At 46.2% G+C, this 27,610-nt stretch overlaps 1 protein-coding gene and 1 pseudogene across 4 annotated transcripts in view; both read left to right on the forward strand.

The window, feature by feature from the left end:
• Positions 1-27,610, forward strand: part of TMEM132E (transmembrane protein 132E) — a 165,749-nt gene that overhangs the window by 74,553 nt on the left and 63,586 nt on the right. The window lies entirely within an intron of this gene.
• LOC133374529 (5S ribosomal RNA) lies at positions 24,581-24,699 on the forward strand (annotated as a pseudogene).

The raw sequence follows: 27,610 nt of genomic DNA on the forward strand, positions 1-27,610 counted from the left end.
TGCTTTGAATGTATTTATAGAATTTTTTGTTGTTGGTTTTTATGTTCTTAGCAATGTGCTCCTCAAATTCTTTTTTAGCATCCCTTATTGTCTTCTTGCATTTCTTTTGCCAGAGTTTGTGTTCCTTTTTATTTTCTTCATTCGGACAAGACTTCCATTTTCTGAAGGAAGACTTTTTGCCTCTAAGAGCTTCCTTGACTTTGCTCGTTAACCATGCTGGCATCTTCTCGGCCCTGGCGGTACCTTTTCTGATCTGCGGTATGCACTCCAGTTGAGCTTCTAATATAGTGTTTTTAAACAGCTTCCAAGCATTTTCGAGTGATGTGACCCTCTGGACTTTGTTTTTCAGCTTTCTTTTTACCAATCCCCTCATTTTTGTGAAGTTTCCTCTTTTGAAGTCAAATGTGACCGTGTTGGATTTTCTTGGCAATTGGCCAGTTACATGTATGTTTAATTTAATAGCACTGTGGTCACTGCTCCCAATCGGTTCAACAACACTTACATCTCGCACCAGGTCCCGGTCCCCACTGAGGATTAAGTCCAGGGTTGCCGTCCCTCTGGTCGGTTCCATGACCAACTGATCTAGGGAATAGTCATTTAGAATATCTAGAAAGTCTTAACCTTCCAGGAGGCGAGAGAGGAAGGGGGTTGTTGAATCTAGATCGGTTGCCCAAGTAAGGCACAGATGCCACACGAAGCTGAGCGGAACAGCTTCTGAACGCATGCTGGGTTTTTGGAGTCTGCACCCTGGGCACGGCTGACACGATGGGGTTGTGGGAGGGGACTGTGGGCAGGGGGTTTCCTCACGGTGCTGGCCTTTAAAGGACTTTTGCCTGCCCTTCAGTGATCCCCCTGTGGGGGACGGTGACTCTCTGCACGAGAGGGAGAGAGGAGGAGTGCAGCATCAACCCAGCTCATTTACCAGCTTCGGTTTCTGCCGTTCGGATCGTGGAAGGAAAGCTGCCCCCAGGGAGCTGATTGGCAGGCTTGCCACGACATTTTCCATTCCAGCGGGGATTGCCATGCCAGGCCCTGGTCCAGATGGCAAGAGCCTGCCGAGATGCCCTTGGCTGGATGGAAGGTTGAGCTGCCGGACGGAAGAGAAGCCTCTTTGAGGGAGTGGCAGTGGCGTCGAACAGGGAGAGGGCACGCCTCTGTTTTACTCCCCATCTCAAACCCATAACTTGCAGCTTGCATCTGGCTGGCCCAGAGATTGCTGCCTGTGGCATTCTCATGCCAGAGCGTAGGAGGCAGGGAGCCACCAGTTCAGATCTCTGCCCTCCCACAAACTCTTATTGCTGGTGGCCCTCAGCAGGCTGCAACCCCCTTCTGAAGGACAGGGATCATAACATTGGTCTGCTGTGCAGGACTGTCGTAAAAGTGGCTGAGAAGGTGTATGTCACACTTCCCCAACCTGTTGGTGCCTTCCAGATGTTTGGGACTCCAGCTGCCACATCCTTGAACACCCCAAACTCTCAAATGCCAACAGGAAAGGTCTAGCTGTCTAATCTAATCTAGATATACCATTGCACTCTCATCCCTTACCTCTTGGTGCTCAGGGCTGTCCTCTCCTGGGCATAGCTGCCAATCCTGCTTTGAGGGAAAGGGTGCCGAAATAGTGCAAGCTGGCCTTTCCTTCAGAGAGCTGTTATTCCGTCAGTAGCACATTCCCTTGTGCTTCCGTGAAGATCTCCAAAAAAGGAATGTCTGTGTAAGCTTGGGCGCTGCTATTTTTGTCCTCCTCGCTGGTGTGTTATCACAGGCGCTGGCGTGTGTATGTGTGTGGCGCCTTTGCAGATGAGGATGCAAATGTTTTGGTTTACTTGAGGGATCCAGTAGTTTATCAAACTTTTCTGTCTTCAGGGAATCCCTTCCAAATGGAGTTGTCTGCCGAGGAGCTCCTGAACATCTGCTAAGGCGGTTCTAGCCCCATTGTAGAGCTATCCAGGATGTGCTCCTGGTGAATGCACAGTAAACACAGGGGTGCTCTTGGGGTGCACCATTGCCCTACATTTGCACCCTGGGCTTTTCTCTGACAGCTGCTCTGTAAGGCCGTAGATGGAGATCTTATGGCAGATCTCTTAGTGATTTGCAATGATCAGCAACGATTTCTGACCCTCAATTGTTTAACAGTGGCAAAGACCCCCCAAAAAGGCCCTCTCCCTGCTAAATGAGGCTGCTGAATGCTTTAACCAAGCAGGGGTGGGCTCTTCCTTTTTTGAAAGGACTGTGAGATCAGTTCAGTCCTGGGACTGAGCGCAGGGTTCAAATCCCCACTCAGTTGTGAAGCTCGCTGGGTGACCTTGGGCCAGCCATGGCCTATCAGCTGAACTTATCTTGCAGGGTCGTTGTGAGGATAAAGTGGGGATGGAGAGAGAGAGGCATATTCCTCCACCTTTAGCTCTGTGGAGGAAAGGTGGGATATAAATGTAATAATATATACTAACAATTAAATAAAAAAACCTAACCCTTTGTCTCATGCAGCTGACTGTGGTTGGTAGATGTTAGGATTCTAGCTAAAAAGAATCACAAAGCAGGACCTCGTCTGCACTCTACCTTTCAAGTGGTATAATACCACTTTGAACAGTCATGGCTTCCCTTAAAGAATCCCGGAGCTGTAGTTTGCAACGGGTGCTGAGAGTTGTACGGAGACCTCTCTTCCCCTCTGAGAGCTACAATTCCCAGACTACTCCGAGAATAGGGATGGACTGTTGGTTGCAATGGGATCCAATAGATGAATTAAAAGAAGCGATGGAAATCCATATGGATATTCAATGCGGGCGTGCTGTGGTCCACCCGCATGAAGCTTATGGCCACCAGGTGGCCCCTGTCCTGACGTCTGGCCTTCCAATTTGACCCTGTTGGCCTAGGTCCGCGATTCCTGCTGAGATACTTCTGAGATGACCCTTCCTAGGCCAGGACGGGTGGGAGGGACAACTGTGTGGCAACGGGTGAGGGCGGATGACTGGCCCTCTCGGGCATGTGGTTGAAACGAGGCTGTAATGGGAGGGAGGGAAGAGAGAGAAGTTTGAATTCTAATGCAGGCTTAAATCCTAGCCTGAACAGTTGCCTGGTGTGAGGGTTCATGTCTGCATCCTAGCAACAAGTTGGTCTCGTTTGTTTCTCGTGAGCTATGATGTCTCTGCAAGGGAGGTTCTCGCCCAGGAATGGCGGGCGCACTTGACAGGAATGGATGTTGGGCCTCTTTTCGGTTGCGACGAGGGATGGCAGGATCTATCCATTTCGGTTCCCCACATTTCTGCAGGGATCTGCGAGTTTTTCCTTCAAAAAATCCTCCTGAAAACCCTTCGGCATCTTAGTGCAAATTTCTCCGAATATGCGCATTTTCCCAGTGCCGTTTTGCCTAAATGTACACATTTTTGGCAAGCTTCTCCTAACAGAAGGCATTTTTGTATGTTGTTTTCACTAATAAAATAACATTTTGATTCATTTTAATGTACATCTCCCCATAAATATCCATTTTTCGAAACCTTGCTTGGTTGGAGAACCACATTGCAAAATTCGGGTAAGTGCGAACCTCGAAGGATGGCTGTGTTTCGCTTGTCTTGCTGTTTTGGAAAGTGCAAATTGGATAAATCTGGCTTTAAATGCAAACAGAATTGAATTTCTCCACCATTTCTCCTCTTCTTGGGACAGACTGTGTGGGACTCTCTCTTTTGGGTAGAGGTTAAAAAGCAAGTGTGCCAAGAGAGGGCACTCATTAACTTGGGACAGAGTCAACTGGTGTGTGCGTGCGTGCGCGTCTTTAACCCTTTCCCGCCCACACTGTTTAAGTATAAACTTTATCTCAGTCTGCATCTGTGTTGGAATTGTTTTTAAAGAGGTTTTAAAAGACTTTTGTTTTAAAAAAGATGTTTTTAATGTTTTGTTGCTTGTTTGCTGACCTGGGATCCTTCTGGGAGGATGAGTGGGATATAAATTTTAAAAATAAATAATAGAAACTGGATACTAGAGATCTGGATGGGATGGACTTTTGGTTTCAACCAGTAGGGAAAGGCAGATGAATTCTCGATGTTTTTCCTTGTAGTTCATTGTCTGATATAAAAGCTAAGAACACAGGAAGCTTCTTAATATCAGGTATGCCCAAGACCCTGTCAGCTTAACCTACCTCCTAGGGTTGTTGTGAGGATAAAACTGGGTGGATGGGTGGGCGGGAACGACACCATGTATGCTGCCTCAAGATCCTAAGAGGAAAGGCGGGATATGAATGTTATAAATAAGCGAATAGATTTCTGATAAGATCTGGAGAAAGAGTATGGGTGGAGACAGCCTGCCAAGCAGCTGTGGTGGACCTGTGCTGTTGGACTCCAGCTCCCAGCAGCCAGCATGCCCAATGCTCTGTGATGAGAGTCTTCTCAGTGGTGGCTCCTCATCTGTAGAATACACTCATTGGTGAGGTCCACCTGGCGCCTTTGTTGACATCTTTTCAAAGCCAGGGAAAGATTGATCCCCCCCAACTTTTGATAGCCTAGGGCCACATGCATTAATTTTGCTCTTATTCCACTTCAAACAGCCATAGCTTCCCCCTAAGAATCCTGGGAAGGGTCATTTTCGAAGGGGGCTGAGAGTTATTAGGAGACCTCCTGTTTCCCTCGCAGAACTACAATTCCCAGAGTTACCTGGGAAGAGGCAGGACTGATTGTTAAACTGCTTTGGGAACTGTAGCTCTATGAGGGGAAGAGGGGTCTCTTAAGAACTCTCTGCACCCTTCACAAGTGGTACTTCCCAAGATTCTTTGGGGGACCCTATGACTGTTCAAAGTGGAATCGTAGTGGAATAAAAGTATGGTGTGAATGTGGCCTAGGATGATACTGCTTGCTACTCCTGTGCTGCCAAAGGTTGCCGTGGCTGTTCACAGAATCTTAGAATAGTAGAGTTGGAAGGGGTCTATAAGGCCATCTAGTCCAACCCCCTGCTCAATGCAGGAATCCAAATCAGAGCATTCCCGACAGATGGCTGTCCGTCTAATGCCTAACATCTAACATCTAATGGTATGGGGGTTGTTGCTGTTTTACTGTTTGGTTTTTGTTGTGTGATTGTGGCTTTTTAAAACAATGTCGTAAGTCGCCTGTTGGCCTTTGGGGAACAAGTGACTGACAAATCAAACAAACTGTCCAATAGCTTGCAACTGCTGCAGGGCCACAAGTTCACTGCCTCTGCTTCTGATTTCTGGGTAAGAGTGCTTTGTCTGTCGAGTCCTGGCATTTCAGAGAAGGTTCTGGGTCTGCCTCGTACACAGATGAAGCTGTCTTCCCTAGGAATTCTTTCATCCTCCCTTCCTCCCTCTCTCTTTCACGATCCTTTCTTTCAACTGCTTTCTCTGCCGGCTTCTTGGAAGCTCTTTTGTGTCGTTGTTCAGTGGGCCCCTCCGAGCCGCTGTGTTCCACAACCTGCCGGTTTGCTACAGCAAACTTCTCCTCTGCCCTCTCAAGAGGCAACATTGGCTCAGTTTCACCCTCTCTGGATCTCCCTGTGGACATTTCCAAGGTACAGTCCTTGGCATCGCTTGCTCATATATCCGGTGGGTCCTGCGTCCGGCAACATTCCCCTTTTTTCCCCGCAGGGAGAAAAGGTTGACCCCTCTCCCCTTTTCTCTTGCAGCATTCCATGCATTCTCCAGTGATAATATTCAGACACTTCTTTTGTGGGGGGAGTTGAGGAGTCATGTCATATTTTACCCCATGGAAACAAGCTCAGCTCTGCGGCTGATTACAATAACTCTGTGAAGAGTCTCTTCTCTTGAAAGGCCGGTTCTGTCTCCCTGGATTACGGTTCTGAGATCTGAAATAGGATTCAATGAATGGGGAACACAAGGGAGCCACCTCTTCCTGCGTGGCTGCAGCAAGACGCAAATGGTTGGGGGAATCTTTTGGCTGTTTACATGGCATAACTTGATTTTGACGCCGATAGTCGCATCACCAAAATAGCATGAAATTGGAAGTATGGAGAAAGCTGTTACAAAAGCTCGTTTCCACCACCCCTTTCTTGACCGTCTTGGTTGCCGCGCGTGTGGATATGTGATGGAAACATCAAATTCTTTAGTGGCGGTGGTGGCGGTGGCGGGGGAGGAAATATCATTTGCTTCTCTGTTCTGGTCTTGATGTTCAAGATGAGTCTCTGTCATCTGTCAAGTGTGGAAATGCAACTAGTTCTGGGGAGGAGCGTCACAGGGCAGGGGGAAGTCAACATAAGGATCGTAGAATCACAATTTTTAGAGTTGGAAGGGACTCTAGAGGCCATCTAGATGAACCCCGTGCTCAGTACAGCATTCCTGGCCTCTGCTTAAATATCTCCAGTGAAAGAACACTTCTCAAGGCAGGTTTTTTAGGATGGGTATGCAAAAAACAAATGGTGCCCCTCTGCCCCTGCAACACATATGGAGGAGCATTAGCCGTCACCAAAAGCTAGCAGGCTTATTACTTGGTGAAAGCATTGGAATGTGGCACCCAGTATGTTAGAACAGGCCGTTGTGACTCACACACCACAGATAGCACTTGATGTGATGGCAACATCTGAACTTTGGACCAGAAAATTCCCGGTTTGTATCACGCCTCTGCCACGGCAAGGCTGTCTCCATCTCAGCCTCAGGCCTGCATCTGCAATATGGGGATGATAAATATGGTCCTACTTTATAGGGTTGTTGTGAGGCAGAGATGGGGAATCTATGGCTGTCCAGATATTGTTGGACTACAACTTCCTTCAGCTGCAACCAGCTTGGCCAGTTGTCAGGGATGATGGGAGCTGAACTCCAGGAACTTCTGGAGGGACACTGGATCTCCATTGCTTTTGTAAGGATTCCATTGTTATTGATTGATTTTCTTACATTTATATCCTGCCTTTCTTTATCAAAGAACCCAAGGCGGCATACATGGGGGTCTCCAGTGGTCTCCCATCCAGGCACCCACCAGACTCAGACCTCCTTAGCTTCAGCAAGGTGGTGGCCTCATGTCCCTTCAGACCATACCCTAGAAGGAGCAGATGCAATGCTGTGAGCACTTGATGGATTTATGAGTCTGTTTCGGGTCGGGGGTCACTTTTGCATGGGCCCATGTGTAAGCCGGTTCTGACCTGTTCTTGCATAGATCTGTGAATTCAGAATGAGCACCATTTCTATGGCAGTGACGGAGCCCTATGGCTGCCTGGTTGTTTTTCAAGCTGCCAGGGCCGGAGCAAGGCTTTCTCTTTATCGGTGGGGGTATTTTTTTCCGCGACTGCTTGGCCAGAGTTCCTCACTGCCTTCATAACTTCCAGCAGGAGACGATCTTCCCCAGGAGATCTGATAAGGAGGAGGAGGAGGAGGAGGAGAAGGGTGTTATTCACACTGGATTTGGAATCGGAGTGGAAGCCAGCTTGAAATTCGTTGGTGCTTCTGGTGGAAAATCCAGCTGGCATCCTTCCTTGTGAAGGAGAGCTGGTCAGTCTCTGAGCTCTTTTTAGAGGAGCAGGAAGAACTTCCATCCCCAGCAATTGGGCTTGCCCCATTTGGCATTAATTTGGGGGCGGTGTGTGACGCTGCAGACTAGGGTTGGATTAACCTGTCCGTTTTGGATCCTATTGCTTTCTCGATTGCCCCGTGGTGTACTTGGGACCAGCGGGGCAGAAGGCAGGGAGCCCAACTGTGAATGGAGGCAGAGCCAACTCAGTCTAGGTTTGACCTCATCCTCCTTCCTGTCGAGTTCTACACGGCGCAACACTGAGACTAAGGAGGAAGGTGCTGTCAGCCGGTGCCCACCCCGACTGGTGGTAAGTAACAAGGCAGGCAGGTGGGGACTGGCTGAGGGCAAACGAGGTTGCCTGGGGGAGTGCTCCGCTCGCCCCAGTGGAGCAGCCTCTGCTGCAAGTGAAATGTTCTTAAGTTCAGCTCACTACATATCTGCGTCAGGTTGTCATTTTTTTTTTTTAAAGGAATATCGTGAAAATCTGTCAGCCTTTTAGCGCAGCTTTCTCCCAGGGTACGCATTTTCTTTTTGCAAGCAAGTTCCCCTGGTATAATGTATTTTTGTAGGCTGTTTTCATGAATAGATGCATTTTTACATATGCTTTCCCCGAATACATGCACGGACGTACACGTTGCTTGGCTGGCAAGCTGCACTGCAAAATTTGGAGAGGCGTGCATTTCAAAGGGTCGCTGTGTTTCACTGTGTGTATTGTTTCTGGAGGTGCAAAAATTAGGTCGCTTTGCCTTACTAGGGAGGCTCTGCCCTCCTCGCTCCGCTCACCACCCTCCCACCCCCACCCATGCCAACCCACTGTTGACCATTGAACCGCACTGTCACTGAGTTTGTTTTCCATCAAGTCTGAAAAACTGTAACTAGGGGGAGTTATGTCTTTGCCCAGTCTGGGAACAGACTGCCAAGGCCATTGCTATGGTAGCCATCGCGATAAACTGGGAAAAGTTCTAGCAGCTATCTGTGTTAAGCTGTGTCTTCTGTGTATTGCCTCTGAACTGAGAGGTTCTCTTCTGTGTTTACCTTTGGAGAGATGTACCAGAAGGGGGGTGACTGAAGAAACTCTACATGTATTTACTCTTAAGCCTTTGGCCATAATGTCTTAATAAAGACTCTTAACATGATCTAATGCTCTGAAGAAGTTTCTTGCTCAACTTAACTCCAACGTAATGTATGCTGTTTCACGCAACAACGCACACACGTCAACACCCACAACCCCAATCCCTCCCACTACCCCCAGGAAACCCCATCCCCTCACCAGCCTTTAAAAAATATTTTAAAAACATCTCCAAAAACAATTCCATCACAGACGCAGACTAGGATAAGGTCTCTACTTAAAAGGCTTGTTGAAAGAGGAAGGTCTTCAGCAGGCACTGAAAAAATTGTTTCTTTGTAGCCATTTGAGTACCTGCCCCTCACTTGACATAATAATAATAATAATAATAAATAATAATAATAATAATAATAATAAATAATGTCTAATAATTAATAATTATTAGACATGAGGGAGGTGGCCGTGTGAAGAACGGTCTTGTGGGCCAGATGGGGAGCTTTGCTGATCCAAATCTGGCCTTGTGGCTAGAGCTTTCTCACCTCTGATGGATTGGATGCTCCTCAGCAAAATCACATAGGGTCACTACTAGGGATGCTTTGCGGATTTACTCTTTGCAGATTCCAATAGGGAGTGACATCATCTGCAGCTCCTGGACTGGTGTGGATTGGGATGCAGCTATCCTTGGAAGTTCACATGTCTTCAAAAGTGTACCAAAATGCATGTAACGATTCAGAGTTTAGGATAGGTTTAGAAGTGTGTACCCCTAGAGAGAAACTGTGAATTTAAATGCAATTTTTGTGCAGATATTGTTTCCTGTGAAATGGGAACAGAATAGATTTATGAATGAATGGGCATGAGAGTGACGTGGAGTGGAAATAGACTGATCAATCCATCTTTCATTAAGCTAAAATTGTCCCCCATGTTTTCAGTTACTAAGGACTAGTAACTTGAAGGCCAAGAATCACAGGATTCTGCCCAAGCTGTCTATATTAGGTGCCATATTCCATGCTCTTAAAGACCGTGACCATCCCCTGAACCTTGTTTATTACAGTTGAAGGACCTTTGGGGCCACACACTCCATTCCATGCATTTTAATTTTTTTAAAACCCCACAAACTCTACCCTATAAAAGTGAGCATAGTAATTAGACTGGTGATATATATGCATAGTTTATCCCAGTCACTAGATTAGCATTCCCTGAATCAGGGAGTCTCTGCAATTTTACATCATAAGTATGGGGGGGGGAGGAGATTTGAGAGCCAGTATGGTGTAGTGGTTAGAGTGCTGAGCAAGGACCTGGGAGGCCAGGGTTCAAATCCCCACTCAGCCATGAGGCTCACTGGGTGACCTTGGGCCAAATCACTGCTGCTCAGCCCAACCTACCTCTCAGGGTTGTTGTGTGAATAAAATGGAGAGGGAGGAGAACCATGCACTCCTCCTTGTGTTCCTTGGAGGAAAAAAGGTGGGACATAAATGTAAATATAATAAAGAAAATAAAATGAATTTTGTAAGAGAATGTGAAATTGCAAAACAAAAAAAAGTACTAGTTTCAATGTGCATGAATTTATTGAACTGAAGTTGGCAGAGCAACTCATGTGAATTTTACCTTTGTACAGTCGGCTAATTTCTACACACACTCACCCACCTCTCTCTGTCCTCCACCCAGGGAAGCGAGAGCTATGGTCAGAGTTCAATGACACGCTCCAACCAGACAAAAACACTCAGGGCCAATGAGGGGTGTGGCCTGCAGAACATTCCGAGGGCCACATAGGGAGGCCTGGGGGCCCGCATTCAGCTCCCCTAGGTTCCTCACCCTGTCATAAAGGGACCTTGGGATTTTTCAAAACAAAGGAGCTACTGCCTACCTCGTCCTCTGCTAAACTGGTTTTGGTGGCTTTCTCTTTGAACAGTGTATTTATTTGGCAAGCAAGGGAGTTGGCCAAGTGAGCCCCAGGAGAGGGTGTCACCGGCGCCGCTATGAAATATGTGCCATCCCTGCTGCATTACACCAGTAAGTTGCCATCGAGTTATTTATTTGATTTATTTAAAATATTTCTATCCCACCCCTCTACCCTATAATAGGGCACTCAGGGCGGCTTACAAAAATAAAATCAAACACGTACATAATAAAATTGTAAGCAATAAAATCACAAAAACATTAAAATAAAATACATAAAATACGACACACACGCACACACACAGATACATATATATAGGGAGTGGTACTGAAGAGTTGGTGTGATGGCATTCAGCAGTCCCCAGGATCTGGCGAAGTTCTGGCCTGGTTCGGCCCCCCTCCTCGCTGAGCGTGTGCTGCCATCTCCGAAGCCATCTCTCGCCTTGGGCAAAGGGAATTACAGTCTTGTAGTTCGCTGTTTGCTTTCCTGTTTTGAAAAGAAAAGACATCAACCGCCCCCCTCTCTGTCGCTCTCCATTTTCCACTTGCACATCACCCCACTTACCAGGTGATTCGGTTTAATAACAGCTCAGACACTCTCTTGGTTTTTACAAAAAAAGGCCTGGCTTTATATTCCCCCCCCCCGCCCCTGAAATGATTTGTGTAAATTGCTCTAAGTAGCTAGGAAATAAAACCCTTCCCGATGAACGGGATTTATATATATTTGCTGGAGGTTTTTTTGGTTAATGCATCCCCCCTTCCTTCTCCCCACCCCCTTTGACTTTAGCAGTGATTTGTAATAAAGCGGCTCTCCAAGAACCGGCAGCACCTGGGAGCCTGAAATGGAAACGAGGGGGGGGGATCTGAGCAAGACTGTTGTTGTATTTTTTAAAATTTATAGCCCCGCGTCGGAGGGTGAGGCTGCGGCCTGGCTGTGGCGTCCGCTGCAGGAGAGCAGCAGGAAAAATATGTTGACTTACCTGTGCTTGAAGGCAAGTGGGCATGGCCACAGCCCAGTGGCAGAACATCTGCCTGGCGTGCCGACGGTCCCAGGTGCAGTCTGCAGTGGCATCTCCGGGCAGGGCTAGGAGAGACTCCTGCCTGAAACCCTGTAGAGCCGCTGCCAGTCAGGGTCGGCAGCACTGGGCTAGATGGACCAAAGGTCTGACTCAGTATCCAGCAGCTTCCTGTGTTCCTACAAGGTGTGTGTGTGGGGGTAGGAAGTGGGGAGCTGAAGAGAGAAGCCTGCCCTTTGCTTGGTGAGAGATGTGAGTGGGTCACAGACCTGCATGGATTCCCCACCGCCCCCAACCCATTACATGGCTCTGTGTCTCCTGGCTGCAGCTTTCCTGACATCTGGGCATAGGAAAGAGGTCTAGCCTCTCCTGGAGGATAAGGCTATCAGTGGATACTTGTCCCGATAGCTGCGTTCTACCTCCCCTGTCAGAAGCAGTATGCTCCTGAACGCCAGTTCTTGGAAACTGCAGGAGGGGGGAGGGCTCTTGCACTCAGGTCCTGTTTGCGGGCTTCCCATTGTGGGCACCTGGTTGGCTACTGTGAGAACAGGATGCTGGACTAGACAGGCCTCTGGCCTGATCCAGTATGGCTCTTCTGATGTTCATACCGATGCACGGGTGTAGTGCTCCTCTGTGTGTACATTGGTATATGCACAGAGCTCTTTCCCATGCTGGCTGAATGTGCAGACGGTGGGGAAGGATTTCTTCTGTGTGTGGCTGTGATGAAGGGAACAGCCAGGGTGCATTCAAGGAGCATTCCCCAGTATCACATACACTCACCATACACATCCAGACCATAGAGACACATGCATCTCTCTCTCTCTCTCTCTTTCTCTCTCTCTCTCTCTCTCTCTCTCTCACACACACACACACACACACACACACACACTCACACACACACTCACACTTCATGTGTATAACAGCCATGCATACATGCCCAAGTGAATCTCAAAACACACAGAAGCACATGTCCACATCATCATCACCGTTATTATTTATTAAATTTATACCCCGCCTTATGGCCAAAAGGCCCTCAAGGCGGCTTACAAAAAAAACATGAATCTAACAATACATCAATAGAACATAATACATCAATAAAATAGTATAATTCTCCAAATTAAATAACACTTCTCCAAATTAAATAACAAATAACATCATTAAAAGCAAATTATTGAGCAAGTGTTACTCTAAATACTTGTATATACATGTCCACAAGCCAAGGACAAGAATAACACTGGCCACTGTGTTCTTCGTTATCAGTCAAATTACTCGTGACACACAGATTATACACGAGTAGCCCCCTCCTCACATTCGGAAAAGCCCCTTCACAGGTGAAGGGTGAGCCTGCCATTTGTTTTTTAAATTGAAGCCCCCTCCAAACCCAAATAAGCAACACACACAAAAATAAAGGGCTGCCGATGGGCCAACCCCAAGCCTGATGGAAAGAGACAACTCTCTGATACAGAGAAAGTCTTCATTTTTTAATTAAAAAAATACATTTATTTGTTGCATTGTATGGGAAAAAAGGTCTCACACGATTCTGTAAAATATGAGAACAGGCAAAACCAGTTTAAAAACCAGATGCAAAAAGAGAAGATAATGAACCATTTGTTGGAAAAGGCAGAAGAAGCGGGAAGAACGGGGGACTTTCAAGCCAGTGTTGGAGAGAAGTTTGGCACGGATGGATTGTTGGCTGCAAACCCAGCTGTTCTTTCAGCCTGGCCTGGCAAAGTTTTTCTGCAAGTCGTACAGCGTGTACAACCTGAAACACACAGCTCCTTTGAACGCTCTCTCGTGGTTGAAGGAACAGCTGATGTCCACTTTTTGCACCGGACTGACCTAATTCACCCCTCTCAAACTTGCTTGTGGATCAGAATTGAACTCCCAGTGGGAGCACACGCTCCTCCCAAGTTTGCAACGCAGCTTTGGTGCGCAAAAGAGTATGCACAGAAAGATGCATCTCGCCTGCAACGGCCTCACAGCCTTCGTATTTTTTGGATCAATGCATTGAAGAGTGCATAATTTACATTAAAACGGTGTCCATAAAAGGGGTTATGTTTTGGTTTCCAAAACCCTAAATAGGTTGGGCCTTCCAGGATAGCTGTTTTATCGGTTTCAGTTTTAACTTAATTATGCCAGGCTTTTGTAAGACTTGGTGAGTATTGCAAAAGTGGTAAATAAATGCAATTTAAAATAAATGCAGAAATAAAGGAATGGATTGGGGGGGGAGGAAACCACTCATCTGCAGATTCAGTGTCTTCCCAACGACTTTGCACACCAAATGTGGAGGTTTCTCTGGTTGCAGCTAGGAGCAGAGAGACAATGATGCGCCCAAGCTGCAGCTCAGAATAAGAAAGCCCAATCCACGTCTGACAACACGAGGCCTCTGAACCCTGCTGGGTGGGGGGAGCAAGAACTGACATATCCTGTAGAATCAGGTCTAGGAGCAGCAGCTATAGAAGGGCTTTCTTGCAGCCTGGCTGCTGCTAGAGCAACATCTCCTTCTGCTCAGCGCCTGGTCTTGCTCTGGACAGCTCCCCTGCTGCTTCAGCAACACTTCCCCACAGCCCTGCTCTTTGCCCTGCTGGACAGCTCCCTATCCTGGCTGGTAAGATGGGGAGTCCAAGCTGTCAGGAATGGGCTAACCAATGTAGCCCTTTTGTGGTGGGGAAACAGTGATTTCCGCAGCCCCACTGCCCCCATTCAGAAGGTCCCTGGGTCAATCCTCTTCCAGAGAGAGAGAGAAAATATTGATTATTTCTTACATTAATTTCCCACCTTTTCTCCAAGAAGCTCAAGGTGGCGCACACGGTTCTCTCTCCTCCCCACAACAACCCTGTGTGGTAGGTTAGTCTGAGGGACAGTGACTGGCCCAAGTTCACAAAGGGAGCGTCACTGCTGAATGGGGATTTGAACCCCCACTCAGGGTGGGAAGGGAAGGGTGAGAAGATCCCCTGCCTGAAATCCTGGGAAGCTGCTGCCAGTCAGTGTAGACAATACTGAGCTAGATGGACCAATGATCTGCTCAGTACAAGGCAGCTTTCTACTTTCCTAATCCAAACGTTTGGTATTTGGACACCCAATGAGATGGCTCTTCCCTCTCAGCTCTTGCCCACCTGTTCAAAAGTTGGGAAGCTGAGCTGATAAGCCCATTTCCAGAATTCCCCTCTCCTTTTCCCTGCCAGTGTTCACCTGAAGGGCCAAGGTGGGTGCAGTGGCAGGGGGCACAATGCATCATTTCCCCTCCCCCTCTCTGGCTCTGACTCATCTGGAATGCGGAGACACCGGCTCCCTTTTATGCAGTGGTGGAAGGTAATTATTACATCTGTAACAATTATTCACTTAATTGAGTTCCAATTAAAGAGGAGTTTTTCTGCACATCAAAGGGAGCTCTTTGCCATGTTGTCCTCTTTTATCTAATTTGTAACTGTAATTTGCTCTGTCTTGTTTAAAGGGTAGCGTGGAGTGCCTTGGAAGGGTCCAAAGGCATTTTTTCCCCATCCCTTTCCAGAGGTGCTTTTTCCTTGAAGTTTGGCGAGGTGTGCCAGGGCTGTGCGTGCAATGGAGTGAAGTGGCAGAGCAGACACTGAGTGATGGTGATCTCCTTTGTCATTCTATTGAACAATCACCCAAGTTACAAATATAAGAGCCCTGCTACCTCAGGCCAAAGGGGGCCTCTCTAGTTCAGCATCCTGTCCCCACATTGGCCAGCCAGATGCCTGTCAGAATCCCGCAAGCAAAAATTGAGTGCAACGTAGTTGAACTCTGGAATTTGCTCCCACGAGAGGTAGTGATGGCCACCAACATTAATGTAACATGAGCAGCGAGAACTGGGAAGCCTTGGCCCATGCGCGTCCCAATTGGAGGTCGGCCATTATCAAAGGTGCTATGGACTTTGAAGAAGCACGAGTACAGGGCGAAAGGGACAAACGAGCTAAGGCGAGGGCACGTCAAGCAAATCCTCATCGTGGCCATCTTTCATCTGGAAACCTGTGTCCTCACTGTGGGAGGCTGTGTGGATCCAGAATTGGCCTCCACAGTCACTTACGGACCCACCGTTAAAGACCTTATCTTGGAACACAATCTTACTCGGCCACGAGTGATCGCCAATGAAAATGACTGAATGAAAGACAAGGAGGCTCTCAATGGCTGCTACTCGAATACCTTTATTGATCCGGCGACCCATTGGAAACAACGGAACAAAACCAGTTGCTCTGCAAACTGCTAATCAGCGAGCATTTTAGCCCCAGCGTCAACAACGATGTGTACAAATTTGGCAACATTTAAAATGACATAGGGACTATTGCTGTTTAAACGTACTTTCAAAAGCGCTCCCTCAGCTCGACCAGGAAGCCGTTCCGCAATGGCAGCCCGTCGCTCAGACCCTTATTAAAATTAGAATACAAAAGCAGGTGTACTAGAACCCCCACAGCACCGGAATCACAGTCTCTGATCATGAGGTGTGCCTTCCGTCACCACCGAGGGCATGGCGTTAACCCTAGCCAGAAAATAAATGCTTTGGCACAGAAAGTTTGCTAAGAATAATGGACACATTTTTTGCTAGGGGGAGACATTGCGTCCTAGGGCTAGAGGGGAACAGGAGTGGGGTGACAGGGCTGTCGTACTCTGTCAATATCCAGAATTCTCTGCTTGACCAAAAATGGACGATATTTATTTATTTATATTTATTTCTTAAATTTCTATACCGCCCCATAGCCGAAGCTCTCTGGGCGGTTCACAACAAGCAAGACAGCAAAAATACAATTAAAACCATTTATAGAACAATTTAAACATACTAAAATACAAATATACTAGCATACTAAGATGCTAAAAATAAATTGAGATGCTAAAATGTTAAAATTAAAATTATTAAATTATTAAATTTATTAAAATGCCTGGGAGAAAATGAATGTTTTAACCTGGTGTCGAAAAGATAATAATGTTGGCACCAGGCATACCTCCACAGGGAGATCGTTCCATAATTCTAAAAGCTGTTATGAGTGGCTACTAGCCATGATGGCTATGGTCTACCTCCACAGTCAGAGGCAGTCTATCTTTGAATACTGGAAATCACAAGCAGGGAGAGTTGATGTGTACTTGTGGATTTCCCATAACGGGCATCTGGTTGGCCCTTGTGAGGACAGGATGTTGGACTAGATGGGCCACTGGCCTGACCCAGCATGGCGCTCCTTAGGACAGGGCTGTTGCCCCGAAGTCCCATTGAGGGCTTCCTAGAAGAGGAGTCTGGTTGGCCACTGTGAGAACCAGATGCTGACATAGGGGCTCCTTGGTCTGAGCCAGTGGGGCTCTTTTGATGCTGTTATGACTGTACCACTCCAGATTACAAGTGGCGCATTGCCTTTATGCATGCTGCTCTTAAATCCCCAAACACCTGCAAGTAGAAATCTAGCATAAGAGGGAAGAGGCTGGGCTAGACTCTTCCTGTTATGCTGCTGGTTTTATTTTACTTGCAGGGAGTTTTAAAAATAAAACAATATAGGGGGTGTTCCTGAAAGGGGAAATAAAGAGCTTGCCCTCCCAGACCACCTTCATGAGGTATGTCACGTGCCAGTTGGCTCATAAGTCTCCCCAACTTCCATCTCCCTTCTGGTGTGATGAAGAGGCGTTTCTGATGTTCAGGGAAATGGCAGATGCTTTCTTTGAACGCCTCTGTGTCAGAGGAGGAGTGCTTGCCCCAGGGAGAATGCCTGTCCCAGGCTTGCAATGGAGTGGGAGTTGGCATTGGTTTAAAGGAATCCCCCGCTATGCTCTTCTCAGTAATTGGAGGTGTTTGTTCAAATCTAAATCACTCTCTCTCCTCCCTCTCCTTGCAACCCATCTGTTGCTGACGTGAATTCAGAGGCACTGCTTGGTGCATTGTCACTGTGATGGTGAGGTGGTTTGGATAGGAACCTGGGAATCGGCTTTATACTGAGCCAAGCATTGATCCATGCAGCTCATTACTGTCTGCACTGACTGGCAGCACCTTTACCAAGTTCCAGGCCGGGGGAACGCTCCCAGATTGAGACGGAGATAGAACCTGGGGCTTTGCACGTGCAAGGCGGGTGCTGTACCACCGAGCGGCAGCCCATTGAGCTCATCTGTTTCCTGCGCAGATGGAATATGTTTCCTGTGTAGAGGAAAAAGCACATGGGGGAGAAATGCCATATTTTGACTTGTTTCCCCTCCTGGGAATTTAGTCATCAATATCCACGTCTGTGTTGTATGCGTTCCGTATGGTGCAGCCATCAGGGATGAACAAGTCTGTCAATTTCGGTTTCTCTCTGACTCCTCCTTTTTCCAATCAGTTTGTGAATGCTCTTTTTTAAAAATAAAAATTAACAATCCTGACGAGAATTCATCAGCATTTTAGGGTACCTCTCTCCTAATCCACACAATAGGCCGTTTCTCCCGTTGTGCAATGCATTTTTGTCTGCACTTGTTGAATGTTATTTTCACAAATATATGCATCCCCGCCCCCCAGAATCTTTCCCCCAGCACTCTCAGTTTTGTACACTTTTTTTGGGTTAGAAAACTGCATGGCAACATATGAATTTCAAAGGATGGTTGTGCTTCATTTTGTATGTTGTTTCAAGAAGTGCAAATTAGTTTTGCATTAAGATGCAGTCCACACTGAATTTCTCCCCCATTATTATTATTATTATTACATTTCATAATCATTTTTCTCATAGAAGTGACCCAAAGTGACTTAAATTAAAACCAGTGATTGTGTGAGAATCTGGACCCACCAACTCGAGAGTCTGGCTACATCCACTACTGGAGTGCAGCCCCTGACAGCTTTCTGCTAGGCTAAAGCAGCCCTTGCCTCCCAAATTTCCCCTTATCCTTGCGTTAGGAGGCTTTAAAGGTCAGAGCCAGCACCTGGGATTAAGCTCAGAAACCAATTCATGATTAGGAGCTGCATGGCTTCCCAAGCTTTTGAGTTGCTTTCAAGGACAGCTCTGTGCACAGTGCATTGTAGTAGCCAAACCAAGAAGTTAAAGAAGAGAAGGGGGTTGAGGGGAGGTACGATAGCCCTTTTCAAGTACTTGAACGGTTGCCACACAGAAGAGGGCCGGGATCTCTTCTCGATCGTCCCAGAGTGCAGGACATGGAATAATGTGCCCAAGTTACAAGAAGCCAGATTTCGGCTGAACATCAGGAAAAAACTTCCTAACTGTTAGAGCGGTATGACAGTGGAACCCATGACCTAAGGAGGTGGTGGGCTCTCCAACCCTGGAGGCCTTCACGAGGCAGCTGGACAGCCATCTGTCGGGGATGCTTTTAGTTGGATGCCTGCCTTGAGCAGGGGGTTGGACTAGATGGCCTTATAGGCCCCTTCCAACTCTGTTATTTGGTGATTCTAAGCATGGATCTGTGTAGCAAGGCCTGATCTGCGTTTCTTTCCCCACCCTGATACAGGCAGTGCTTGGCTGCTACTACTCAGCTTCTCTGGCAGTTTTGCAGCAGAGGTTCACTTTGCAGCCCCAGCTAAGAATCTGTTTCTTGCTGGAAGCAAGGGAGGGTGCTTAGAAGTTAATAAATTTGCATGGGGGGGAGGGAGGGAGGAGTGCACAGTGGTGGGCTTGCCAAATTCCTGTCTTCAAAGACAAGCTATTCAAATTTGCTCCAGGTTGACTGGAGTAGCGCAGAAAGTGGAAGGAGGGAAGGAGAAAATCCTTCTTCGTCTTCCTTGCCTTGTCCTTGTGCAGATTGGCTTTATTTTTCTGCTTTTCTCCTGTAAGGATCTGCTGCTATGGCAGAGTGCAGGGATGGTGGCGTGACTTTTCCCCAAGTGTCCTTGATTAGAGGAGTTGAGTTCCTTGTCAGGGCAGACTCCTCAAGGCTTGAAGCCGGACTGCAAGCAGGAGTGAGCCACGGCTGCTAGCCATGATGGCTGTGCTTGCCGCCACGGTCTGAAGCAGTTGCCGGAAACCACAGGAGTGGAGAACGCTCTTGCATTCTGGTCCTGCTTGTGGGCTTCTCAGAAGAGGCAATCTGGAGGGCCCTACATGGGCTGTGCTGATACATTTGCACAAGAGCAAACATGGAGGACAAGACTATCAGTGGCTATTAGCCATGATGACTGTGGTCTGCATCCACGGTTGGTGGCGGTATGCTTCCGTTTACTAATTGCAGGAAACCGCAGGAGGGGAGCATGCTCTTGCGCTCAAGTCCTGCTTGGGGGGCTTCCCTTTGGGGCATGTAGTTGGCCCCTGTGAGAACAGGATGCTGGACTAGACGGCCATGGCCTGATCCAGCAGGCTGTTCTGATGTTCATCAGAGTTTGGGCTAGAGCTGTCGCTTCCAGACTTTTCTTTGTCCCATGGACCACTCGCAAATTGCTGGGGGTCTCAGCAGGCCCCCAAATAAGCTTCCCCCAACCTTCAGCACAGGCACCCCCATGAAAACTAATGCTGTATTATGAAAATCGCGGGCTAAATCAGGAATGGGGAATCTCGCTCCCTGAGGCCAAATGCTCCCCTCTGGACTTCTCTGTTTGGTCCTTGGGACTCTCTCCAGACCATACCGCCTCTGCAGCCACACCTGTTCCTGGCCTTGTGTTGCAACCTCCTGGATTGTTTTGGCTTGGCTAGAATGCGTCCATGAACTCTGACAATGCCTGTTAGTCACCTGGATAGAGGAGTGTGTGAGTGTGTTGAAATTGTACATGCGTTGGCCTGTCCACTTGTGCCTCTGGCCTTGTCCCCACTGGCATGTGACCTCCAGAAGAGAGGCCTGGAGGGACACATTTTCCCTCCCTCCAAGGCTGAAGTTCCCCATCCTTGATGCAGAAGGTCCCAGGTTCAGTCTCCTGTTGAAGGCTCTCAGGACTGGGGACTCCAGAGAGATGCTGCCAGTCAGAGTATATAGTATTTTACAAGTCCGACCCAGTGATCTGATTCACTGTCAGGTGGCTTCCTACGCTAAGGATCCTTGAGAGATTTCTGTGAATCCTGCTGTAAACTGAACTGATCTGCACCTCCCAAGCTGATGGGTGGATTGGAAGCAGGTTTGCTGTTCTCTGAATGTTGCGATGCAGTTCTGGCTGAAAAAATATATATATATTTAAAAATGCATATTTTAGGATAACATGTTTATTAGACATTGAAATAAAACATGTATTTAAATATGTAATTTGAGATAAAGTAGGTAATCAAATATGTATTCAAGTAGCATTTAAATAAGAATTTTCATGCAGATTAAAAAATAATAATTTGCAGATAAAGGCAGATGAAGACAGCACAGACTAATGAATGAACACCTGCCAAACTGATACTGACAGGAAACAGACCCGTCCATTCTTCCCCATCATTCACTGGTGCATTGATTTAAATTAGCCTTCCAAATCTTTGGCTTGAACCCACCAAGTCCATATTGGACAGTAACATTTGCCAGTCTATTTAAATATGATTGCTTTGTCTCTTATTTGACAAGACTGAATAGAGACTGTTGAGATGGAAGATGAGGAATCCATGGGCAAAAGAAAAGAAAAGTATCCAGTCATTTTGATCTGAAGCAAAACTTTCCACAGAAAGCCCCAGATGAGGGTAGAGATGCCAGGTCACCTTTGGAGAAAGTGTGGGAAGGCAGTGTGGATCTTGCATCTTTTGTTTTTTTTTTTTTCAATAATTTTTATTCAGATTTTCATAAAACATACAAGACAAAATCATAAAACATTCAAAGACAAAAAACAAAATCAAAAATAGTTAAACAAAAAGAAAAAAAGAAAAAAAAAACAAAAATAAAAAATAAAGAGTAAAATATTGACTTCCCATTTGTCAAAGATCAAATCAGTTATAAGTCTATAATATATAACAATCCTGTCTCTTAAGTCATATTATAAAATCACTTTCCTCCAGTAGTTATCTTACTTAATCATCAAATCTCATAAACATTACTTTATTCTTTCCACAAAAAGTCAAAGAGAGGTTTCAATTCTTTAAGAAATATATCTATCAATTTTTTTTTCCAGATAAGCATATCGATTAATCCATCTCATTACTAATTATGATAATCTTATTGTCATAACCATAGTCAAAATAAACATTTCAATCTTGCATCTTTTGGAAGCTGCCTTTGTGTCCTTAGGAGAACAGTCTTCTCCTGGACTCTCCCCAAGGGAGCCCCAGTTGAATCCAAGGCACTTGCTGTTAGGACAGAGGTGTCACAGGGGCAAGCAAAGTCAAGTCAGATCAGTACCCTGGAGAGTTCCCGGTGATCAATACTGCCCAGGAGTCCCTCAGGGAGAACTGTTACCTCAACAGCATGCTGAGACCTTCTGACTGCAGTGGGACAAAAGCCCGGCCCTCTCTGGGAATATGCCAGTTTGTTTAAAGGTCCATGACCCTATCCTGGAGCAGTTGGCTCCTATGGTGCTGAGGCAGCAAGGGCTGCACCGAAGGGCTTTGCTCTGAGCGACAGGAGTCAGGCAAGGCCACATCTTCCATCCTGGAATGATCCAGGCTGTTCAGGCAATGCCTCCTCTTCCTCTGAGTCTCATGGGGGATCTTGGGCAGAGAACATGACTGGTGCCACCTTTTGACAATTTCCAGCAGACTGTCGCTCCTAAGAATTTATTTTTTGGGGGTGTGTGGAGTTTGCAGATTGGCATTTCATATGTAAGAACATACAAAGAGGTCTGCAGCGGGATCAGGCCAAATGTCCATCTAGTCCAGCCTCCTCCCAGTGATCAGCCAGATGCTGATGGAAAGCCCACGAGTGGGACCTGAGTGCAACAGCACTCTCCCCACTTGTGATTCCCAACATTATATTTTACATTGGCGATCACTCGTGACCAAGTAAGATTGTCTTCCAAGATAAGGTCTTTAACAGTGGGTCCGTAAGTAACTGTGGGAGCCAATTCTGGATCCACACAGCCTCTCACAGTGAGAACATAGGTTTCCAGATGGAAGATGGTTGCAATGAGGATTTGTTTGATGTGTCTTCCTCTTAGCTTGTTTGTCCCATTCTCCCTGTATTCGTGCTCTTTCGAAGTCCATAGCACACCTTTGATAATAGCCGACCTCCATTTGGGACATTCACGGGCCCAGGCTTCCCAGTTCTTGATGCTCATGTTACATTTTTTTAGATTCGCTTTAAGAACATTTTTAAACCTCTTTTGCGGTCCACCGATATTCCGTTTTCCATCCTTAAGTTGGGAGTAAAGTAGCTGCTTTGGAAGACGGTGATCAGGCATTCGGACAACATGGCCGGTCCAGCGAAGTTGATGTTGGAGGATCATTGTTGCAACACTGGTGGTCTTTGTTTCTTCTAAAACGCTAACATTAGTCCGTCTGTCTTCCCAAGTGATATGCAGAATTTCCCAGAGGCATTTATGATTCCCAACAATACTTCCTCCAACAGTGGAAGCAGAGCAGAGCAGAGCCATTGTGGCTAGTAGCCATTGCTAGCCTTATCCTCCATGAATTTGGCTAATCCTCTTTCAAAGCCACCCAAGTTAGTGGCCATTGGCACATCTTGTGAGCAACATACAGCAGATGTCCCTATATATATATATATACATGAACGTAATTGTGATTAACCAAACAGAGGTTTTTATTATATTAACAAAACATTTCAGCTTCCACCTTCATCAGCTGCTAACATATGTATTATATATATAATATAATACATATATATGTATGTATACCTATGTATATGTATGTTAGCAGCTGATGAAGGCAGAAGCTGAAACGTTTTGTTAATATAATAAAAACCTCTGTTTGGTTAATCACAATTACGTTCATATATATTTTTAGGTGATTAACGGAATCCTTATAGGGATCCAGAGCAAGCTTGAGTGAAGTTCTGTTTGTTGCTTTCAAAACTGTCTTTATCTATCTATCTATCTATCTATCTATCTATCTATCTATCTATCTATCTATCTATCTATCTATCTATCTATCTATCTATCTATCTATCTATCTATCTATCTATCTATCTATCTATCTATCTATCTATCTATCTATCTATCTATCTATCTATCTATCTATCTATTAATTAATTAATCTGGGTATCCTTTTTATGGGCTTCCCTGCCAATTATCTGCTAATGTAGTTTTTAATTCCATTTTTAATTCTCATTTTAAAGCATGCCAAGGCTGAAATCATAGTTACCGAGGGAGTAGTGGTAGTGGAGAGATTGCGGAGCTGAAGCTGTATCCTAATATTTTACCACACTCCTGCTTATTCTTGTGATTTATGAGGCCAGCAGCTAATTGCTGCCGCCTGAGTTAATAATGCATCATGTGGAAAAAGTCCTTCCATTCCGCCATGCTCAAACCTATCACCAATCCATTTTGTCATATTTGGAGAGGTTGGAAGTGCAATCCTGGCTCCAGTTAAGATCCATGTTGGCTGCCATTCCTTTCTTCCATTTTGGGAGGCTGGGAGGGACTCTGGGGTGTGATCTGTCAGCCTCATGAAATAAACCTGCAATTCACTCCAGGGAGCCATCGACAGAAAAGGTGCAGAAAAAGTAGACCTAAATCAAATGTAGGTTTTCTAGCCATCACATTTAGAGGTCGCAGAGGAGGCATGGCTCACTGGCCTTTAAAAATGTTACTTGCTATAAATAAAGGAACTTAGGAAATTACCTTGTACAGAATCAGACCATTGCCAAGTTTTGTCAGCACTGGCTGGCAGTGGCTTCCCAGGGTTTTAGAAAGAAGACAGGGAGCCACCTTACACCGAGTCAGACCTTTGGTTCATCCAGCTCAGTACTGTTGACACTGACTGGGCACTGTACCAAAATGAACCATCCAGTCCAGAGTCTCTGAGTTTAGTTGATGGAACTGAAGCTGCTATCTGGATCTCAATATGTTGTATTGGAGAGCGACATCCTTGCTTTAAGGTACCATTCTTATCCAATAGGAATATAGGGGAATATAGGAAATGAGTCAGACCACTGCCACACGGAGTGGCAGCAACTCTCCAGTTTTCAGGCAGGAATCTCTCCCAGCCATACCTGAGCTATGGCCTTTCCCCATGATCTTAGGAGCATCAAGGCTATAATAATAATAATAATAATAATAATAATAATAATAATAATTGTGTATCCTGCCCTTCCTCCCAGTAGGAGCCCAAATAAATACTTTTGTATTTATTTACAAAAGTATTTTTGTACCATTGTATCATCAAATAGCCTACGGCCATACCACCCTGAACATGCCCGATCTCCTCTGATCTCTGAAGCTAAGCAGAGTCAGGCCTGGTTAGTACTTGAATGGGAGACTGCCTGGGAATACCGGGTGCCGTAGGCTCAGAGGAAGGGAATGGTCAACCGCCTCTGAATACCTCTGACCATGAAAACCCTATGAATATATCAAAAAGATTCATAGGGTCGCCATCAGTCGTAATCGACTTGAAGGCGTATGACAATAGCCAATCATCAGATATCATGGCGGTGTGTTACAGTTCAAAACACCATTAAAAGCCATGCAAATAATCCTTAAAGTGACCGGCTGCTGACAGAGTTGCAATGACCCGTCAGCTATGAACCTGATCTGGTGAGAAGGGCCAGGCGATCAGAGATCCAAAGAGGATCCATACTGTAAGCCATTGCGAAATGGAGAGCTCATTTGTCCCTTCACCAAGGTGGCTCGGCTGAGGCCCTCCAACTTCCAGCGGCACCAGCAGCAAAATGGCAGAGGCCAGGGCAATGCATTTTTGCTTTTAAAAATAGCAGGTTGCCCTTGGGGGTGCACTCAGGTCATTTCAGAGTTGGGATTTCAGGCGGTGCCTCTCTTGAGTTTGTGATGTCTGTGGCTTCACACTTCCTTCAGCTTTGCTCTTTCAAAAACAAAAGGCAAAGTTCTCTGGGAGATGAATTCTGGTTAGGGATGGACGAATCTGTCACTTTCGTTCTTTTCTCCATTTTCTATTTTGCTGGTAACCTCCCAGTTCCATATCAGTTTGCTTTAAAAAAGAAGCTATCCCCATGAAAATTCAAATACATTTTTGTGCCCATTTCTGCCAATACGCCCATTGTTTTGGTGTGTACCTTCCCTCGATGCATCTTTGTAAATGTATTTTTGGTTAGAGAACTGCATTGCGAAATTTAGAGGAGTGCGAATTTTAAAGGACGGTTGCGTTTTGATCCACATATTGCTTTGGGAAGTGCAGATTAGGTTGGTTGATGTTAAAGGGCTCTCTGAATGCACTTCTCATCCCCCCCATTCCTAAATCTGCATCTGCCAGTGCAATTCCTGTAGTTTTCTCCTGAAAACATGGCAGATGTCCAGCCCTCTACTTAGTCGCAAAGACCATTAAAGCAAAGCTTGTTTTAAAAAATTGGGTGGTATTCAATCCTAGTCCTATAAACAGCAGACCCAATGAAGTTAATAGACACAACTAACTTAGGTTTATTTTTAATGGTGCTCTGAGTAGGATTTAGTTGAATATAACCCATGAGAAACTATGGGAAACAGTCACATTTTCCAACTCTTTTTTGTACCATAACAAGGAGAATGTGAAAGCTGCCAGACAATTAACGAATGACTGGTCAATTAATCACCTACCTTTTAACAGATTCATTGAATGAAATGTAAATACATACACATATTACCAAAACCTCGGCTAGAGACACATTTCAGCATCTTTTATTTTATTTTATTTTATTATTACATTGATATCCCACCTTTTCCCTCCAAGGAGCTCAAGACAGGGCACAAACATGGTCTTCTCCCTCCTGATTTTATCCTCACCACAACCCTGTGAGGTAGGTTGGGCTGAGAGATAGTGATGGGCCCAAGATCAGCCAGTGAACTTTACGGCCACACGGGGATTCGAACCCTGGTCTCCCAGGTCGCCGTCTGACACTCTAACCACTACACCACACTGGCTCTTGAAGGAAGTATGAGAGGAAACCAATGGTGAGGCAAAAGAGGCACACAGGGGGACTCAGGAGGACAATATACTTACGGTATGAGGTTGAAATAAATAAATAATAAATAATAAATTTTATTTTTCAGTCGCCTATCTGTCCGGGTTAGCGGACACTCTAGGCGACTTACAATATCATAAAAACACAATATACATCAACAACAATCACAATTGATTTAAGATCAGCTTCAGTTAATACAACAAAAAAACGAATCCACCTGAATCTTATAGGCCTGCCTGAAAAGCCAGGTCTTTAAGGCTCGGCGAAAGCTTATCAAGGAGGGAGCATGTCGAAGACCCAGGGGAAGAGAATTCCAGAGGGTGGGGGCCACACCTTGCAACTCTTGGGTGAAGGAGAACATATAAATAATCGATCAGTCAATCAGTGCAGGCAGCCATGGCCCTTGGAAGGTGGCCCTGAAGGGAATGTGGACCTCGGGCTGACAAATGTTCCCCACTCGTGTGATGTGTCAACTATACATAGCTTTGTTTAATTTGGTTTGACAGTTTCTTATAATTGTGGAACACTTTGAGCAATGCAGTCATTATGTCCAATGTGCAGATTGTTTGCTTCCTGGTACGCAGAATCAGATCGGCTTTTCCTTATCACTTGGCAACCGTCTCCTGCCCCCCCTTATTTTGATATAGGCCTTGCCCCCAACCCATTCCCTGAGAACATCCTCCCCCTCTCCCTGCTAAATTTGGAGAGCTGGATTAAATTGCCCTAGGCAAGGTGCCTTGACTACGACAGCTGGCTCAGGTACCTCGATAAACAGGCTGATTTCCAGATGTTGCCACGCAGCTCTGGACCTGCCGCCTGATGAAGAGTCTCTGGAGCTTTCGATGCTGTTCGAAAATGCCGTGGCGGCTGAACGAGGCCAACGCGAGTGGCAGCTGAGTTAGCAAAGGGACGCCTGCCCTGAGTTAATCAACTGAGCTCCTTTCAAGCACTCTGCAAAAAGAAAGGCGGGTGGGAACACAAGAGGAAAAACCCAATGGACGTGTTGCCAGGAGGCATTTCGCTCGGCTTGCAGCAGGCAGAGGCTCAGGATCTTTAGCTGTGTGTGCGCTGAAAGGAATGTAAAATTCCACAAGAAGGAAAGCCAGCATTCTGGAAAAATCTGTACAAATCAGAGGGAAAGAAGGGGGTGAAATTTGGAGTTATATTCAACTAAAAGAGGATTAGACAAAAGCATGGAGGAGAAGGTTGTCAGTGGCTACTAGCCATAATGGCTATGCTCTACCCCCACTGCTGGAGGTAGTACGCTTACAAGCAGTTGCTGGAAACTG

Source organism: Rhineura floridana, chromosome 21 (assembly GCF_030035675.1).
Source record: "Rhineura floridana isolate rRhiFlo1 chromosome 21, rRhiFlo1.hap2, whole genome shotgun sequence".
Lineage (NCBI taxonomy): Eukaryota > Metazoa > Chordata > Lepidosauria > Squamata > Rhineuridae > Rhineura > Rhineura floridana.